Below are 19,771 nucleotides of genomic sequence, written 5' to 3' on the forward strand. Positions count from 1 at the left end.
AGCGTTCGGACCTGTTTTGTGTACCATGGGGAATCAGTTCCATCTCTTACCAGTTTATGAGGTATGAATCTCTCAATTGCTGTTGCTACTATATCTTTGAATTTGAGCCACATCTCACATAAAGACCAGCACTATTAAAGAGCCAATGTTACCTGCGTTCTGCAAAAGGTACATCAACAAATCGTAAGAACAAATACACAAATAAATGAAAAGCGAACACACTCCGTGTCTTTCAAAGATATTCGTTGAATAATTTATTTATTACGTTCTTCTTCTTCTTCTGTAGTGGTCAATCCAAGGATTGGTTTGCAACAGCTACAATGGCAGCTTGTCTCCATTCTTTGCGTCTTTCAGCTTTTCTCTTCATTTCTTTATAGGTGTTACATCCCACATCTTTCACGATTTGATCCATGTACCTCAGTCGTGGTCTTCCTCTTGGTCTTTTTCCCTCGACATATCCCTCTATGATTGCATTCAGGAGTCCTTTATGTCTTAATAGATGGTCTGTAAATTGCACTCTTCTTTTAACAATGGAACTCCAGAAGCTTCTCTTCTCACCTGCTCTTTCCAGAACCACTTCGTTTGTGACCTTGTCGATACATTTTATTTTGAGCAAGCGTCTATAGCACCACATTTCAAAAGAATTTAGCTTCTGGTCTTCCTCTGTCCCGAGAGTCCATGTTTCACACCCATAGCATGCCACACTCCACACATATGATTTCAAAAATCTTTTCCTGATTTCAAGGCTGATGCTCTTAGATGTTAATATGTTTTTGTTCTTGTTAAAAGCAGCCTTTGCTTGAGCTATTCTGCTTCTCACTTCTGCCTTGCTCCTTCCATCCCTGGTAATATTACTGCCCAGATAAGTAAATTTATCAACTTGTTCAAGCAGTTCATTGCCTACATGAACTTGGGCTTTCACTTGATCTTCTTTGTCGCATGCCATTACTTTTGTTTTTGCTTTATTAATTCTCATATTATATTCTCTACCCATAACTTTATCCATTCTATTCAGCAGGACTACAAGATCTTCTTCACTTTCAGCCAGGAAAGTTAGGGCTTTTTGCATAAGGTACCGAACTTTACAAAATCATTGACGAAATGATATGAATATTTCTCAAGTTCGTGAGTTTCTAACATTCATGCGACACATTGTATGGAAACGTGAAGTAACAATTGTGGCTTGAACAAAAGTGAACTTCCTTACCCTAGAATTTTCCCATTTCATGCAGACTCATGCGTGAATTACTGCTCTAGAGCAGGAGACCCATGCCAGATTTAATGGAGACATCGAGCTATGCAAAAAGAGGGCCTGTTAGAATTTTTCAGGGATTTTCACAGGCGTGTTTGACTGGCAAGACAGTGTTATAGACAGTCGAAAATAAATGCTGCACATCTCACGAGAAAATTATTTGCCAACTTCAGGAGCCGTCTTTCGGAACAGAAATTATGCATATTCTTCAAGAGCATAATTTCACAATGAAGGTGGTAGTAAAACTAATATTCATGAAACAATGACGTTTATTGTTTCAGAAATTCAGTAGCCTTGGTACCTGAACATGTGGAATAATTGTAATGTGGGTTAGTTGGAAAATACACTAACTGAGGTAAGGAGTGAGGGCAGATGAGGTCTTTAGTGGACTCTGCCAGTAAGAATTAATGCTATCATCTACAGCTCTGTTTAAATGTGGCTCTGCTATCCTGTTTGTGGTGACTGTTAGTTTCTTATTTCAATTTACAATATTTAATATCAATAAATATTTACAATTAATGGATCAAATTCTCCTTACCTCTCTGAATTTATGTTCTTTAGCGTCATGGTATTTACCAATAGATTCTGTAAAAGATATCTTTCAAAGTCAATTCCTTTTTTCTAACAGGTTTCAGATATTCATACTTTCTTACTTTTTTTGTCCTTTTTTCGTTTCTATTCTTCTCCAGTACCACACTGATACAGAGACAGAAAGCGGATAGCACGTAAATCTGTAAAATCAACCTTTTACAGCAGTGACGTAAGTTATATCGCAACGGAACTTGTCAATCTAAATTGTCTAAGTAAGAGTGTAATGAAGTGGTGGGCTGATTTGTCCCGTTCCAACGAAAATGTCACACGAAAGTATATTAGACGCACAATTAAAAAAAAAATTATTGTAAACTAAATGCGAATATATGTGACACAGGTGATGCCGCCGGCTCTAAGTAACACAATCAATAACTTCCAAAGAAACAAAGTAATATCCCCTTAAAGTGAATGATCGACAACCGAAAAACTCAGATTTCCACAAAATTAAAGTTCGTAAGTTTCATCAAATTAAAGTCTGAACTGTAAAGTTTCCCACTTACTTGAACAGTTTAATTTCTGGTACAAGAACCAGAAGTTAGTTTGGAGTCCTAGGCAGAGGATGAAGTACAAAAGTTGTAACGGAATCACAACACTTGGAATTTCTTGTGGTCGAACTTCGCTGATGAAGTCCCGACGACAGAAACAGAGAAATTATCTAAGTTTGTGCAAAAGGTACCTGCACTCGGACCGAAACTGTCAAAGCGGTGAAGAAATAGTGAAGAAGAGTTTACGAATGCCTCCCGGCACAACACCGTTCCATTGAAGAAGTCGCTGACGTGCAGCGTGTAGAGGCGTCCGCGTTGTAGCCTTTGATATCCTGTCGCTATCTTTACGTGGCAGTTCCGTGCTGGAACTGACGTCTGGAGACAGAGCAATAGCTTAAATAATTGCTTCCTGGAGTGACACCTAAAGTGTGATTGTCTCCAGTCGATCAGAGAACTAATTTAAAGAAAAGTGTTTCAACTTGAAAAATCACGAGATCTTTTGGGTCCGTAGAGGAACTTTCGTCTCTTAAGCTTTGTCCTAGGGGATAATCATTAAAACGGCGCGGTGCTGTGAAACCTCCTCAAAAAATCTACAGAGAACAATACAGAACAAAAGAATGGTCATGTTAACGAAGGGAGGGTGCTTATTGCTTGACAATCCACGTCCCCACACGTTTTGGATTAATTCGGCTCGCACATTATCAACCTCCGAGCTAACAGCCCTGACCTGACACCCTCCGATTTTGATCCTCTGATGTTGCTTGCGGGTTGATGGGTGGAGAAAATATTTCTGCCAATGATGAGGTCCAGAGCGCTTTCAAACAATGGCCCAGAGGCGGCAGAAGACATTTCTGAAGAAGGTGTTGAGGTCTCATTACTTGGCTCAAAAAGTGAATGAATGGTGGTAACTTCCTATGGGACCAAACTGCTGAGGTTATCAGTCCCTAGGCTTACTCAATACTTACTCTAACTTAAACTAACTTACGCTAAGCGCAACACACACACCCATGCCCGTGGGAGGACTCAATGGGAGGGGGGGGGGGGGAGGGGGGAGCAGTACGAACCGTGGCAAAGCGCCGAAGACCACGCGGATACCCTGCGCGGCTCTCACAAAGTGCATTAGGAAAGAAGGCGACAACGTCGACGCACAGTATTTGATGTACATATTGAATTTGAAAAATTTTCATAAATATTTTGCCTTCTAGATTTTTAAACAACTGAATACTGTTAATTTCTGGACGTGCCTGATATTTGCTCATCTGTCGGTGATTCTCCATCCAGGTTAACATGTTGTCTCCTTCAGTACAGTGAGCTTTCGTTATTATACTTTGGTGTCGTGTTGAGTCACACGCTTTTCGGAACTCACGAAATCCTCCATCTGCCAGACTGCCTTGATTCATGGCTTTCAGGATGTGTTGCAGAAAAAACGTTTGAGTTGGGTTTCACGTGACCACTTTATTTTGGAATCCATGCTAGTTGTCATTGGGGAGAGGTAATTATGAAACGTCCTGGAAGATTAAAACTGTGTGCCGGACCTAGGCTTCAACTCAGGACCTTTGCCTTCGCGGGCAAGTGTTCTACCAACTGAGCTACCCAAGCACGACTCACTCCCCATATTCACAGTTTTAATTCCACCAGTACCTCGTCTCCTATCTTCCAAACTTCACAGAAGCTCTCCTGCGACCCATGCAGAACTAGCACTCCTGGAAGAAAGGATATTGCGGAGACATGGCTTAGCCACAGCCTAGGGAATGTTTCTAGAATGAAATTTTCACTCTACAGCGGAGTGTGCGCTGATATGAAACTTCCTGGCACATTGAAACTGTGTTCGAGTCTCGGTTCGGCACACAGTTTTAATCTGCCAGGGAGTTTCATATCAGCGCACACTCTGCTGTAGAGTGAAAATTTCATTCGAGAAGTAATTATGTTCGAAATGTCATGTTTGAGCTAAGAATATGTTCTAAGATTCTATGTAAGAATTGGGATGGCACTGGCCGTATTTTTCTGGATTATCTCTGGAGCCCTTCTTTTAGACTAATTTGACTTGTGCTTCCTTCCAACCACTGAGCTCAATTTCTTGTTCGCGGCATCTGCGGTAGCGTATTGCTGAAAGACAGGGCAATGCAGTCGCTAACCCCGTACGGAATCCGACTCCGTTGGGCCCTGGAACTTTGTTCAGTTGCAATATTTTACTTCTTCCACAGCACCACTGGCGCTAACATCAGTACAGGAAATAAACTGCGACTGTTCTCTTGGATTTTCCTTTGGGAAGGAGCGTTTGAAAACGTTAAGCATTTCTGCTTTAGCTATCGTACCCCTAATTGCAGTTCTTGTGTACACATAAATATTGGGACTTTAACGTTAGCGCCACTGATATACTTTATAACCTTAAATATATATCTTGCATCTGTGTGTAGTTCTGTAGTTGACAAATGTACTGCAGTTCCTCAATTGGTATTTTCGGATTTCAGGTTCACGTGTATCTCAAGTTAATGGATTTATCAGCAGTTTATTGATACCAACTTTGTACTGTTGAGTGGTACTTAAGATAGGTAAATAAATTAGCGAAATCAATGTGAAGTGAAGTAAAAATTAGAAAATAAATGAAAAACTTGGTTTAGTTTAGAAGAGTTACACACTGGCAAACAGCGGGCAGAGCAGCAGTGGCAACGACTGGCGCCTGCAAGTCGACACGTTCAGGAGAAGCCAACGCCCTGTCGATTCAGCCGTCAGGGCATCGCCCGACCGGCTCACGTGTTTCTCAGTCGTCACATGTGATCACAGGCCCCCACCTACATTCCAAGAGCCAATGACCGACGTTAAGAAGATTCTTCGAGAAGCTTTTCAACGTGACAGAAGAGGCAATGACCGTGAAGTCGTTCACCTCCAGTGAACTGAAGTGAATAAATACGCGAGACGCAGTGGGCCCGACAAGAAAGAGGAGTAGTTTTCAGTTCAGTTTCGGAGCAGAAAACCGTCGTACACAGAAGCACCAAGTCCGCCGCTGTGATGGAATAGCAAGCCGCAGCCTCGCCGCCAGAAGAAAGAACTAAAAGGTATTTGAAGACTGATTGTAACGTACCCGGCTGACTCGTGAGGACGGGAAGGAGACGGCCTCACATCAGCAGTCACCTGTGAGCTGGGATGAAGATCTGACAGCCGAGGACTGGCAAGTGGGAGTCCGTTGTTCGAGTCCGGGACACTGGCCTTCCCCCGCCGAGCCGCTCCGCTGGCCGACTCACAACACTGACACACGCGTCCGCTTAGAGAAGAGAAACACTGGGACGCCACATCCAAGGCATCACCATCCGATGCACGACTTCGTTCTCAATAATTAAACGGGCCACCGCACGAGGCGCGTCTCCAGTCAACTGGGCGAGACGGCGACACGAGATACACACCGCCAGGCGTAATCAGACGCCGCCGCTACCGCAGTAGAAGGCTTCGCAAACGACACAGCTGCCGCTCTCCCAGCCAGAACATCCAGTAAGGAAACCGTTGTACAACACTTTCAAAAAAAGTTATGTAAAAATGCTGTTTCATTGTACCTCATACCTGAGCCAAGGAAGAACCCACCCTGCCCACATGTTGTTAAGAGAGAAAAAGTAATTTATTTAGTGCTTTTCACCCTAACATGATGCTTTAGAATCTAATGCCCATTGCAGTAATGCTCATCCTGGCAATTAACTAGCTTCAAAAGAGAAAACCCAGTAACAGCAAATTCGAATTCGCCCCTTTCGTAACAGCTAAGTATCGTGGAGGCACCTTATTGCTATCGGAGGTGCGTCAGTACTGTGTTAGCGGAAATCTAGTTCCTCTTCCCTGCCTTGCGTCTTGGCAAAAGACAGTCGGCAGCGGTTTCCCGCCGCAGCTGTCGTTTCGTTTGTGTGCCCAGGATCCATTTTTCATTCGTGCGCCGTTTCGTCTCGCTTCCTGCCAGGATGAAGGACGCGGCGCTCTCGTCAGACGAAGTGTATTGGCAACAACCTCCGTGCCAGCGGGGAAGGGCCGATACCGCGCTGAATTTATGGGTCCTTCGCTCCGAGTTTGGGCCGCGAGGCAGCACTGAGGGCCTCAATATGCCTCAATACGGAGAGTCATTTCTCTCCCAGGAGGTCCGTTCTGCGCCAGCGAAGTACCAGCAAGAAGAGCGCAGTCACCACTTTTTCACCGAGGCATCACTGAACCGTTGTGTTCCCACTCGCAAAAGAAATTACAATCCGTCAAGCACACTGCCTCCTTTTTATCAGTAGGCAGACGAATCTGTTCCTATTCTAAAGTTTACGCCTATCCACTACCTATTCAACACGTTAATCTAGTAACGAGGACTCTGATGCCAGAAGTTCACAAAAATATGTTACCATACTGGCCATTAAAATCGCTACACCACGAAGATGACGTGCTACAGACGCGAAATTTAACCGACTGAAAGAAGATGCTGTGATATGCAAATGATTAGCTTTTCAGAGCTTTCACACAACGTTGGCGCCGGCGGCGACACATACAACCTGCTGTACGAGGAAAGTTTCCAACCGATTTCTCATACACAAACAGTTCACCGGCGTTGCCTGGGGAAACGTTGTTGTGATGCCTCGTGTAAGGGGGAGAAATGCGTACCATCACGTTTCCGATTTTGATAAATATCAGATTGTAGCCTATCGCGATTGCGGTTTATCGTATCGCGACATTGCTGCTCTCATTGGTCGACATCCAATGACTGTTAGCAGAATATGGAATCGGTGGGTTCAGGAGGGTAACACGGAACGCCGTGCTGGATCCCAACGGCCTCGTATCACTAGCAGTCGAGATGACAGGCATCTTATCCGCATGGCTGTAACGGATCGTGCAGCCACGTCTCTATCCCTGAGACAACAGATGGTGACGTTTGCAAGAAAACAACCATCTGCACGAACAGTTAGACGACGTTTGCAGCAGCATGGACTATCAGCTCGGAGACCATGGCTGCGGTTACCCTTGACGCTGCATCACAGACAGGAGCGCCTTCGATGGTGTACTCAACGACTACCTGGATGCACGAAAGGCAAAACGTCATTTTTTCGGATGAATCCAGGTTCTGTTTACAGCATTATAATGATCGCATCTGTGTTTGGCGACATAGGGGTGAACGCACATTGGAAGCGTGTATTTGTCATCGCCATACTGGCGTATCACCCGGCGTGATGATATGGGGTGCCATTGGTTACACGTCTCGGTCACCTCTTGTTCGCATTGACAGCACTTTGAACAGTGGACGTTACATTTCAGATGTATTACGACCCGTGGCTCTACCCTTCATTCGAGCCCTGCAAAACCCTACATTTCACCAGGATAATGCACGACCGCATGTTGCAGGTTCTGTACGGGCCTTTCTGGATACAGAAAAAATTCGACTGCTGCCATGCCCAGCACATTCTCCAGATCTCTGACCAATTCAAAACGTCTGGTCAATGGTGGCCGAGCAACTGGCTCGTCACAATACGCCAGTCACTACTCTTGATGAACTGTGGTATCGTGTTGAAGCTGCATGGTCAGCTGTATCTGTACACGCCATCCAAGCTCTGTTTGAGTAAATGCCCAGGCGTATCAACGACGTTATTATGGCCAGAGGTGGTTGTTCTGGGTACTGATTTCTCAGGATCCATGCACCCAAATTGCGTGAAAATGTATTAACATGTCAGTTCTAGTATAATATATTTGTCCAATGAATACCCATTTATCATCTGCATTTCTTCTTTCTGTAGCAATTTTAATGGCGAGTACTGTAATAAAAGATTATAATAGGCCAGTTCAATAGGTAATGGAACACATTTGTTCTGAAAGCAAGGTGGTTTTATTTCTCATTCTTTTGGCAACAAAACACTTTTTTTCGAAATAAACTCAATTCAATGCTACAGGATTACGCAATATTACTGGGAGGGTCAGAACTGGTTGACAACGGAGACGCCGGCCGGAGTGGCCGAGCGGTTAAAGGCGCTACAGTCTGGAACCGCACGACCACTACGGTCGCAGGTTCGAATCCTGCCTCGGGCATGGATGTGTGTGATGTCCTTAGGTTAGTTAGGTTTAAGTAGTTCTAAGTTCTAGGGGACGTATGACCACAGCAGTTGAGTCCCATAATGCTCAGAGCCGTTTGAACCATTTGACAAAGGAGACAACGCCTTGCTGCATAAATAATATTCACATAGTCCACATACTGCTTCCCGCGCAGTGCATCCATGATTGGACCAAAAAGGTGCATGTCGGAAGGCGGGTAGGAGCCGAGGAATCCAACGCACACGCACCTCTGACTACCCCAGCTGGTAGAAGAGTGTGCCACCACTACCAACAGAGACGTCGGTTATATCGAATGAGGGTGTCCGCACGTTCCAACATTGCAGGAGTCACAGCTGTGTGCGGCCAGGCGGCACACGTGACATGGAATGTCTTGTTGTGATGATGACAGACGCCTTGTCGAACGGCTCGTCGTGGTTTTGTTCACTGCCAGGTTTCCGTAGACATTTGCAGGAGCACCTATGAATATCTACGATGCTCCGGTTTTCCACCAAAAGAAACTCAATGATAGCTCCTTGCTTGGTACGCACCTCTGCTACAAACGCCACTTTGAAGGCTATTAGTTACGCTGCCTACTGGAACTTCATGAAACTGTAGGGGCTGAAGCGGGAATATCCCACGATTCCCCACAGCAAATTCCGCATGTTTCAGTTGAAATTGGCTGAGGACCAAATGTGTTGCAGTACTTATTCAACTCCTTTCGTATTGTACACACCAGGAACCACGGTGTTGGCCGTCGAATGGCGCTAGCTGCGCAGCATTTGTGCACCGCCGCCGTCAGTGTCAGCCAGTTTGCCGTGGCATACGAAGCTCCATCGCAGTCTTTAACACTGGTAGCATGCCGCGACAGCGTGGACGTGAACCGTATGTGCAGTTGACGGACTTTGAGCGAGGGCGTATAGTGGGCATGCGGGAGGCCGGGTGGACGTACTGCCGAATTGCTCAACACGTGGGGCGTGAGGTCTCCACAGTACATCGATGTTGTCGCCAGTGGTCGGCGGAAGGTGCACGTGCCCGTCGACCTGGGACCGGACCGCAGCGACGCACGGATGCACGCCAAGACCGTAGGATCCTACGCAGTGCCGTAGGGGACCGCACCGCCACTTCCCAGCAAATTAGGGACACTGTTGCTCCTGGGGTATCGGCGAGGACCATTCGCAACCGTCTCCATGAAGCTGCGCTACGGTCCCGCACACCGTTAGGCCATCTTCCGCTCACGCCCCAACATCGTGCAGCCCGCCTCCAGTGGTGTCGCGACAGGCGTGAATGGAGGGACGAATGGAGACGTGTCGTCTTCAGCGATGAGAGTCGCTTCTGCCTTGGTGCCAATGATGGTCGTATGCGTGTTTGGCGCCGTGCAGGTGAGCGCCACAATCAGGACTGCATACGACCGAGGCACACAGGGCCAACACCCGGCATCATGGTGTGGGGAGCGATCTCCTACACTGGCCGTACACCACTGGTGATCGTCGAGGGGACACTGAATAGTGCACGGTACATCCAAACCGTCATCGAACCCATCGTTCTACCATTCCTAGACCGGCAAGGGGACTTGCTGTTCCAACAGGACAATGCACGTCCGCATGTATCCCGTGCCACCCAACGTTCTCTAGAAGGTGTAAGTCAACTACCCTGGCCAGCAAGATCTCCGGATCTGTCCCCCATTGAGCATGTTTGGGACTGGATGAAGCGTCGTCTCACGCGGTCTGCACGTCCAGCACGAACGCTGGTCCAACTGAGGCGCCAGGTGGAAATGGCATGGCAAGCCGTTCCACAGGACTACATCCAGCATCTCTACGATCGTCTCAATGGGAGAATAGCAGCCTACATTGCTGCGAAAGGTGGATATACACTGTACTAGTGCCGACATTGTGCATGCTCCGTTGCCTGTGTCTATGTGCCTGTGGTTCTGTCAGTGTGATCATGTGATGTATCTGACCCCAGGAATGTGTCAATAAAGTTTCCCCTTCGTGGGACAATGAATTCACGGTGTTCTTATTTCAGTTTCCAGGACTGTATATTGCCTAAATGAGTCCCCGGTCGCGAAGAAATTCTACGAACAAAGTCATCTCCATATATAATTGAAAGAAAACAGCCCTCGGTCACTATTTTTAACGAATTAACCGGGTTCCGACACTGCTAGGAGTGTCTTCCTCAGAATTTAAATCAATAATAACCATGTTATAGACCATTCTTTGATTTAAATTGTGAGGAAGACACTCCAAGCAGTGTCGAAACCCGGTTAATTCATTAAAAATAGTGACCGAGGGCTGTTATCTTCCAATTATAACAATTCAAGGTCTCTGAACGTGCAGCCGTGTACAAAATTTTGTCGTATCCATTTTCCATTTAATCCGACTTTTCGGGTATGGATACCATGAAGTCAAAACATATTACTCCCAAAACAACTTTCCGTGTCAGTTGCGTTAAAACCTATGCCTCAGCAGGGTGTTAATAGGTAGCTAACGACCGACTAAAGCGTGGGGTGTGAAACTGACAAAGTATTTTATGCATTTAAAGTTTTCATTTGATGATGGTACTAGCCGAATAAATGAAAATATCACATCCTCTGCGTACCACAAGACTGAGTGTCGCCAGTTGGTGATACGGGCGCCTGCCACAGTAGCGAAATTCCGTAACTGGAGTAGAGAAGAAATGCAAATAATTCTGACGTCGACGTGGGCCGCAAATGAAGGCAATCCACTGACATAGACTGTAATGTCCGAGCGTCTGGGAGCGAACATACTGGAAACGGGGAAGCTGTTCTGTTGTGGGCATTCTGCCACTGTCAACATCTACGGAAATTAGTTGAAGGAGCCTGAAACGACAAATAGAAGACAAGTTGTTGGACGTAAACGCAGTAATCTATAGCAGATGTTATGACAGAGTACAGTGATGGTGCCGGCACAAGTGTTTCAGAGCACACAGTTCACTGCGGAGATGTTATACAGCAGACGGCCTCTAGTGTCAATTAAGACTGCAGCGGACGAAGGATCATAGAGATTGAGCAGTAGAACAAATGAAATGAACGTAGGTCGGAAGTGGCAATATGATCCTATATGTCAGCCGTGAATATTGCTGGCGACCACCTCCATACCTTCACGCTCAATGGCAGTGGCATCTTCCAACAGGATAACTGTCTTTGTCAGGAGACCAGAATCCTGTCACAGTGGTTTCAAGGAGCATGATTGTGGACTCTCTTTGATGCCTTGGCTATCGAAATCGCCTTATCTGAACCCAAAGAAATACGCTATCAGACGCCAGCTCCATGCCAAAAACTACCGAGATGTGTGTTACCTATCTGTAGAATTCTGCTGCCATATACCTCCAGAATCGTACCGATAACTTGTCGAATTCATGCCACACAAAATCACTGCTGTATTGTGCTCGAAAATTGGAGCAAGATGCTGTTAAGTAGGTGATCATAATGTTTTGGTTCATCATTGCATATTAAGCGATGTAGACGGCTTTCTTTGCAGGATAACTAAAACAATCGACATAAATAATTTTTATGTGCGAGCTACACTGTACAGCTGTGGTGTAGAAGCTATGGTCATCCCGTTAGAACGGCAATATGCACCACTAGTTTTTCTAATTTTGAATGTTTGCTGTTAAGGGGCTCCGGAACGCCCAATACTTGCAATGTTAAAATAACGCTTATAAATTACATCTTTCCTCACAAAGTATTTGAGGTAGGAAGTTGAACTTTTTACAGATTATTTATTGGAATATGGGCTACAACTTAACACAGGGATTTTACAAAATTTTAGTTCAGTTATTAAAGATGATTTTTTTCAATTGTAATGAAAATTCACAACATTTTTTTGCAATTTTTTATTTATATATTCAAAAATATACAGTTTTTTGGGGAAAGGCTGTGTTAAATTATGCAGAAGGTACTGTGTAACATTTACTGAAAGTTTGAAACAAATATGTTTGGAAGATCCTTAGAAAACATGTAATTAGTATGAGAAAATAAAAGTTTTGGGAATCGAGCGACAAAGATTGGATTAACTTTTTAGTGCATTCCAGGTCCATAGGATGGATTATCTTCATCCTCTGCAAACTCCTCCTCCAGCTTCCTCTTGTTCCTCCTCCTGTTTACTCTTGCTTGTATCTCTAGACTCTTTATAGCCCTGTCTGCAGCCCGAAGGCGTTCCTTGTCTAAAGCAAGCATCGCTCGTACTATGTTAGAACCTATCTTCATTCCCATATTTCTAAATACCTTTGGCTTTCCAACATTTCTCCTTTTCTTAAAAATCTTCAGAGGATTTCTAATAACTTTACTTTTACTCATTATTATACTTCAACAAAACAGAGACTCAAGAAACAGAATTAATTACGAATATTTTCGAGATAACGACAGAGTAAATAAACATGAAACAATCGACAATCACACCAGCGATATATATTGAACCATCACAGGTTAGCCACAACACATACTTTATCTCACATCACTAAAATGTACCTGATGAACACGGACGTTAATAATAACACCATTTGACAGCAGTTTAACAGCGCCACAGTGGGTCACGCCCATGTAGAACACATTTCAAAAAAAATTTAAAAATAGTTGTAGTCTTCGGAATGAATAAATTATATATCTATTAAAAGGTAATAGTCTGCAGATTCAGAAAAGGCAAAAAAGTAAAAATTGAACTTTTCATGATTTTGAGCCTTTCCGGAGCCCCTTAACGATGTGGATTAGTTTATGCTGTTGTGATTGTTCTCGGCGCACTTTCGATGTGACGCAGTGGGCTCCCAACATGGAACGGGACCATCATCTCAGTTTACAAAGATGTTTGGACAACATCGTTGTGGAGGAACAGCGATTTTTATAAATTAACTCAGTATTAAGAAAACAGTCTTAATCGTGACGCCACCAGCAGTCGACCATATGTTCGCCCTGAAGACGGCACCTGCGATGGGCTGAAACCGGTCGGCACTAAATGAATAAAATACGCGATTAAGACTGTTTTCTTAATACTGAGTCAATTTACAAAGAAAAGATGCCATGAGAATACTATATGTTTCCAGCTGGAGCTGCATACCGAAGAAGATCACAATGGTAAACAGAGGAAGACGAAGACGCGCTTAAAATAAAAGGAATAGTCGATGACTGATTAAACGATTGCAAAATCAAATGTCCTGGTTTCAATCTTTAGTGTGCCCGATGGTTTATTTTCTGTGATTCATCATTTCTCCCACCGCCGGAAATAATTAGATTATGTGAAAAAGTGAAATTGCGATGTGGTTCAGAGTCCGCCTTGGACGATGGGTTTCTCGTAACTAGCTGGGTCAGTCAGTATATGGACTGGAGAAGACAAGTGAATACTGCCTACACGTTTACTTTCTAACGGCATCCAGACATTAAAGTGATTAATATTACAATTACAAAGAGAAATTCGTATTAATTATTTTTGTCATAAGTTATTACGAGTGGACTCCAAAAAATTAAATAAACTAGGAATAAAATTAGACTAATGGTAAAGAGTGAATACTGCTGTGGTTTGTAATCTGTAACAGATTGTGTTGTTTATTTCTTTGATTTAGCCTTTTTTCAAAAATGTTTTAATTGCATAGATCGCATACCTATATATACATTCAAAGTAGGAAATTAGAAAGGTTTTTGAAACTTTAAAATTACGTAAAATGGCTTTCTCCTTCTCTCAAAATGTCAGGCATTACCGACTGCTTTGTTACTATCTTCAAAATGGTTCAAATGGCTCTGAGCACTATGGGACTTAACTTCTGAGGTCATCAGTTCTCTAGAACTTAGAACGACTTAAACCTAACTAACCTAAGGACAATCACACACATACATGCCCGAGGCAGGATTTGAACCTGCTACCGTAACGGTCGCGCGGTTACACACTGTAGCGCCTAGAACCGCTCGGTCACTCTGGCCGGCTGTCTAGGACAAGTGTTCAAAATGGCTCTGAGCACTATGGGACTCAACTGCTGTGGTCATCAGTCCCCTAGACCTTAGAACTACTTAAACCTAACTAACCTAAGGACATCACACACATCCATGCCCGAGGCAGGATTCGAACCTGCGACCGTAGCAGTCGCACGGTTCCGGACTGCGCGCCTAGAACCGCGAGACCACCGCGGCCGGCTAGGACAAGTGTACAAACTCATTTTGACACATGGCATTACAGACGATATTACGTAGTCTCTGCCACACGCCATAACATTGGTTGCACAGTATGGATGTATACGTAGGTATAGCTGGTTCGACAGATCCTTAGGAATCAGAAACAAATAAAATTACACAATGGACCCCAGTGTACCATATCGGTTGGTGTTTGAAAAGGCTTCTTTAAGAAACGAAAACTACATATATCCTGTTCTCTTTTGGTGTACAGAAGCGTACGTTGTCCTAAGCTGTTATCGTCCAAGGCAGAGTACAAGAAACATGAGAGCGTTAGGAAGAGTGCACGCGTTCGGCGGGTTGGCCTACCTCTGGGCGCTGCTTTCTCGGTCCGGCCGGTATGGCGGTCGCGTCTGCCACGCAGGGGGACCTGTTGGCGGCAGATAGCGCTGACTTATGACGCCGCGTGCCGAGCGGAGCTGCCGCACTCGCAGAGCTGCGCCAATTGCGCGCGTGGTCCGCCCGTTAACGAGCATTAAGCGGCGCGGTCCGCGGGTGAGAGCTCCCTCTGCATAAACCCTCGGCCTACGCCGCTACTGGCGCGGAACGGATGCGAGTCAGCTTTACTTTAATGGACAGTCATGTTCCAAAGTAAAAACATTGTAACTACTTAAATCACAAATACACTGTTGACCATGAAGGCAGAAAGGAACAACCTCCAAAACGGATATGCAAATTATTAGAATTCCGGCAAAACCACACAAAGTACGTAAAAGTAGCGTCATTTATAAGAGGTGGTCAAAAAAATTCCATTAGAAGGCCGTAAAGTTCAGAATCGGTATGTTGTTGTTGTTGTGGTCTTCAGTCCTGAGACTGGTTTGATGAAGCTCTCCATGCTACTCTATCCTGTGGAAGCTGCTTCATCTCCCAGTATTTACTGCAACCTACATCCTTCTGAATCTGCTTAGTGTATATATCTCTTGGCCTCTACTATTTTTACCCTCCACGTTGTCCTCCACTGCTAAATTGGTGATCCTTTGATGCCTCAAAACATGTCCTACCAACCGATCCCTTCTTCTAGTCAAGTTGTGCCACAAACTTCTCTTCTCCCCAATCCTATTCAATACCTCCTCAATAGTTACGTGATCTACCCACCTTATCTTCAGCATTCTTCTGTAGCACCACATTTCGAAAGCTTCTATTCTCTTCTTGTCCAAACTGGTTATCGTCCATGTTTCACTTCCATACATGGCTACATTCCATACAAATACTTTCAGAAACGACTTCCTGACACTTAAATCTATACTCGATGTTAACAAATTTCTCTTCTTCAGAAACGCTTTCGTTGCCATTTCCAGTCTACATTTTATATCTTCTCTACTTCGACCATAATCAATTATTTTGCTCCCCAAATAGCAAAACTCCTTTACTACTTTAAGTGTCTCATTTCTTAATCTAATTCCCTCAGCATCACCCGAGTTCATTCGATTGCATTCCATCATCCTCGTTTTGCTTTTCGTGATAGAATCGGTATGCCAATCGCAAAAAGTCGCCTTGAATATTGAGTCGATCATCTGACCGACGCACCACGCTGAAGATGTCCTTCTGGTAAACAACGTGTCCTGTTGCGAGCAGAAGTCTCTTTTTTCCTGCTGCACATCCTCATCCGACAGGAATGACCGACACTTCAGGGCCTCTTTTAAGGGACCGAAGGCGTAATAATCGCACAGGGAGAGACCAGGAATTAAGGGCGGCTGCTCATGAGACTCCCGCAGAGGATGAGACCCATTTGCTGATAATAATGCCGCTACAGTCCACATTTCCGCTTATCACACACATATCGGGAAGACATGAATCCCACACTAACACTGAGACCTGATACTTAGGAAAGGGCAGGATTCGGTGTGGGCGGGGCCGTCATCAGTTACTGTTGGTTGCTCAGGCTTTTTTTAAAGAAAAAAACTCATGTACACTTTACTTGGGAACAACTGCAAATAAAGTTGACAATAAGGAACAATTATCAAATTTGACTGTTCAAACACAATGTCTAATCATAAAATTCTTAAGTAAGTTGCACTCACGGCTGAAGGCTTTATTGACCAGAAATTCAAATTGTTTGTCAGCTGAAGGCCCCAATAGTAATAACTAAAAAAAAAAAAATTGACGGCTAAAGGCCTGGATAGCAAATTCTTAGGAACCAGTTAAACTTCTCCAAGAGATACTAAACAATTTTTGAAAAAGACAATCATCAAAATTTCACTTTTAAGAGAAAATATCTAATTAAACATTTTTGAGACCAATTGCATTCAGAGCTGAAGGCCTTATTGACAAGAAATTCAAATTATTTGTCAGCTGAAGGCCTGAACAGCAAATTTTTGAGAAGCAATTAAACTTCTTCGAGAGATATTTAAAGAACAATCATGAACATTTCAGTGTTAAGATATTTTGTCCAATTAAAATTTCTTAAGACAAGTTACTCTCACGACTGAAGACCTTATTAACAAGAAATTCAAACTCTTTGTCGGCTGAAGGCCTAAATAGTAATAATGCAAAATTAAAATAAAAAAAAAAACAATCATCACAATCTGACGAAATCAAGAGTGAAGTGGGCCTCAGACAGTGCCCCAAGGATCCACCTGGGAAAGTCGGTCAACTTCGTAAACGATGAGACAGGCAGCCAAGAGGTACATTCACTTAACTGGATGGCAACTCAAACTAGTGACAGTTTAAACGCAGACCAACACTCTTGCAAAGTCTACCTAAAGTCTGATAACCAATACAACGATGGAATAACGCAGGCAAGGCGGAACCGGCAGACAGCACTGAATCCGGTGTTTAGAACATCCACAAGCGGAAGGAACCACTACGACCAAAGTAGTCCAAAAGAAACAAAATATCAGAACCACACTCAAGGAGGCTGTCGAACTGCATGCCTTACCGGAATGCAGCGGCAAGGCGAGGAAATGTACACTGCCGCGAAAATACGCTAACCTCCAGGGCAGGTAACATGGGCGTTAGCGGCAGAAAAATACCGCTGGTTGATCTTCAGTACAGGATGGCTAATTAATTTCGCCAACTCCAAACACCTTACTCGTTGCTCTTCGTCTCAGTGACCCTGAGAGCAGCAACACGCGAACAAACGGCGTGATCTCAAAATAGTGGAGGTTTCACTACTGGGTTAATGTTCACTCGACTCAAACGTCCTGGGGCCGGTGCACAATGAGGCTGTGGCCCTCGCAACTACGGCCCCTGGATCTGGCAGTGCCTGCGTGCCACCAGCGGTCCTGGCATGTCCCCGCGCTGCCGCACCTCACTGCTGCTACATCCCAACCGAACTCCCTGACACACACTGATCCGGAAAACACGTGACGTCTCTCCAAAGATAGTACCACTGTACTAGATATCGATAACCGCTGCTGCTGCCTTTCGTGGACAAACAACGCTAGCAAACGTAGTGGCGCCAGTAAAAACAAGAAGAAAACATGCCACTATCCCTATTACAAGGTGCCAACTTCCCAACGGCACCAACACGAGCCGCAACACGGCTCAGATACCTTGTCTACATATCAGTGCCTACAAACCTGCATCAGTGACTCGCTTATGTTGCATACGAATATAAACAGGAACCTCGCCCTCAATTGGAAACATACACTCCTGGAAATGGAAAAAAGAACACATTGACACCGGTGTGTCAGACCCACCATACTTGCTCCGGACACTGCGAGAGGGCTGTACAAGCAATGATCACACGCACGGCACAGCGGACACACCAGGAACCGCGGTGTTGGCCGTCGAATGGCGCTAGCTGCGCAGCATTTGTGCACCGCCGCCGTCAATGTCAGCCAGTTTGCCGTGGCATACGGAACTCCATCGCAGTCTTTAACACTGGTAGCATGCCGCGACAGCGTGGACGTGAACCGTATGTGCAGTTGACGGACTTTGAGCGAGGGCGTATAGTGGGCATGCGGGAGGCCGGGTGGACGTACCGCCGAATTGCTCAACACGTGGGGCGTGAGGTCTCCACAGTACATCGATGTTGTCGCCAGTGGTCGGCGGAAGGTGCACGTGCCCGTCGACCTGGGACCGGACCGCAGCGACGCACGGATGCACGCCAAGACCGTAGGATCCTACGCAGTGCCGTAGGGGACCGCACCGCCACTTCCCAGCAAATTAGGGACACTGTTGCTCCTGGGGTATCGGCGAGGACCATTCGCAACCGTCTCCATGAAGCTGGGCTACGGTCCCGCACACCGTTAGGCCGTCTTCCGCTCACGCCCCAACATCGTGCAGCCCGCCTCCAGTGGTGTCGCGACAGGCGTGAATGGAGGGACGAATGGAGACGTGTCGTCTTCAGCGATGAGAGTCGCTTCTGCCTTGGTGCCAATGACGGTCGTATGCGTGTTTGGCGCCGTGCAGGTGAGCGCCACAATCAGGACTGCATACGACCGAGGCACACAGGGCCAACACCCGGCATCATGGTGTGGGGAGCGATCTCCTACACTGGCCGTACACCACTGGTGATCGTCGAGGGGACGCTGAATAGTGCACGGTACATCCAAACCGTCATCGAACCCATCGTTCTACCATTCCTAGACCGGCAAGGGAACTTGCTGTTCCAACAGGATAATGCACGTCCGCATGTATCCCGTGCCACCCAACGTGCTCTAGAAGGTGTAAGTCAACTACCCTGGCCAGCAAGATCTCCGGATCTGTCCCCCATTGAGCATGTTTTTGACTGGATGAAGCGTCGTCTCACGCGGTCTGCACGTCCAGCACGAACGCTGGTCCAACTGAGGCGCCAGGTGGAAATGGCATGGCAAGCCGTTCCACAGGACTACATCCAGCATCTCTACGATCGTCTCCATGGGAGAATAGCAGCCTGCATTGCTGCGAAAGGTGGATATACACTGTACTAGTACCGACATTGTGCATGCTCTGTTGCCTGTGTCTATGTGCCTGTGGTTCTGTCAGTGTGATCATGTGATGTATCTGACCCCAGGAATGTGTCAATAAAGTTTCCCCTTCGTGGGACAATGAATTCACGGTGTTCTTATTTCAATTTCCAGGAGTGTAGATATCGATAACCGCTGCTGCTGCCTTTCGTGGACAAACAACGCTAGCAAACGTAGTGGCGCCAGTAAAAACAAGAAGAAAACATGCCACTGTCCCTATTACAAGATGCCAACTTACCAACGGCACCAACACGAGCCGCAACACTGCTCAAATACCTTGTGTACATATCAGTGCTTACAAACCTGCATCAGTGACTCGCTTATGTTGCATACGAATATAAACAGG

The sequence above is a fragment of the Schistocerca nitens genome, chromosome 1 (assembly GCF_023898315.1).
Source record: "Schistocerca nitens isolate TAMUIC-IGC-003100 chromosome 1, iqSchNite1.1, whole genome shotgun sequence".
NCBI classification, from domain to species: domain Eukaryota; kingdom Metazoa; phylum Arthropoda; class Insecta; order Orthoptera; family Acrididae; genus Schistocerca; species Schistocerca nitens.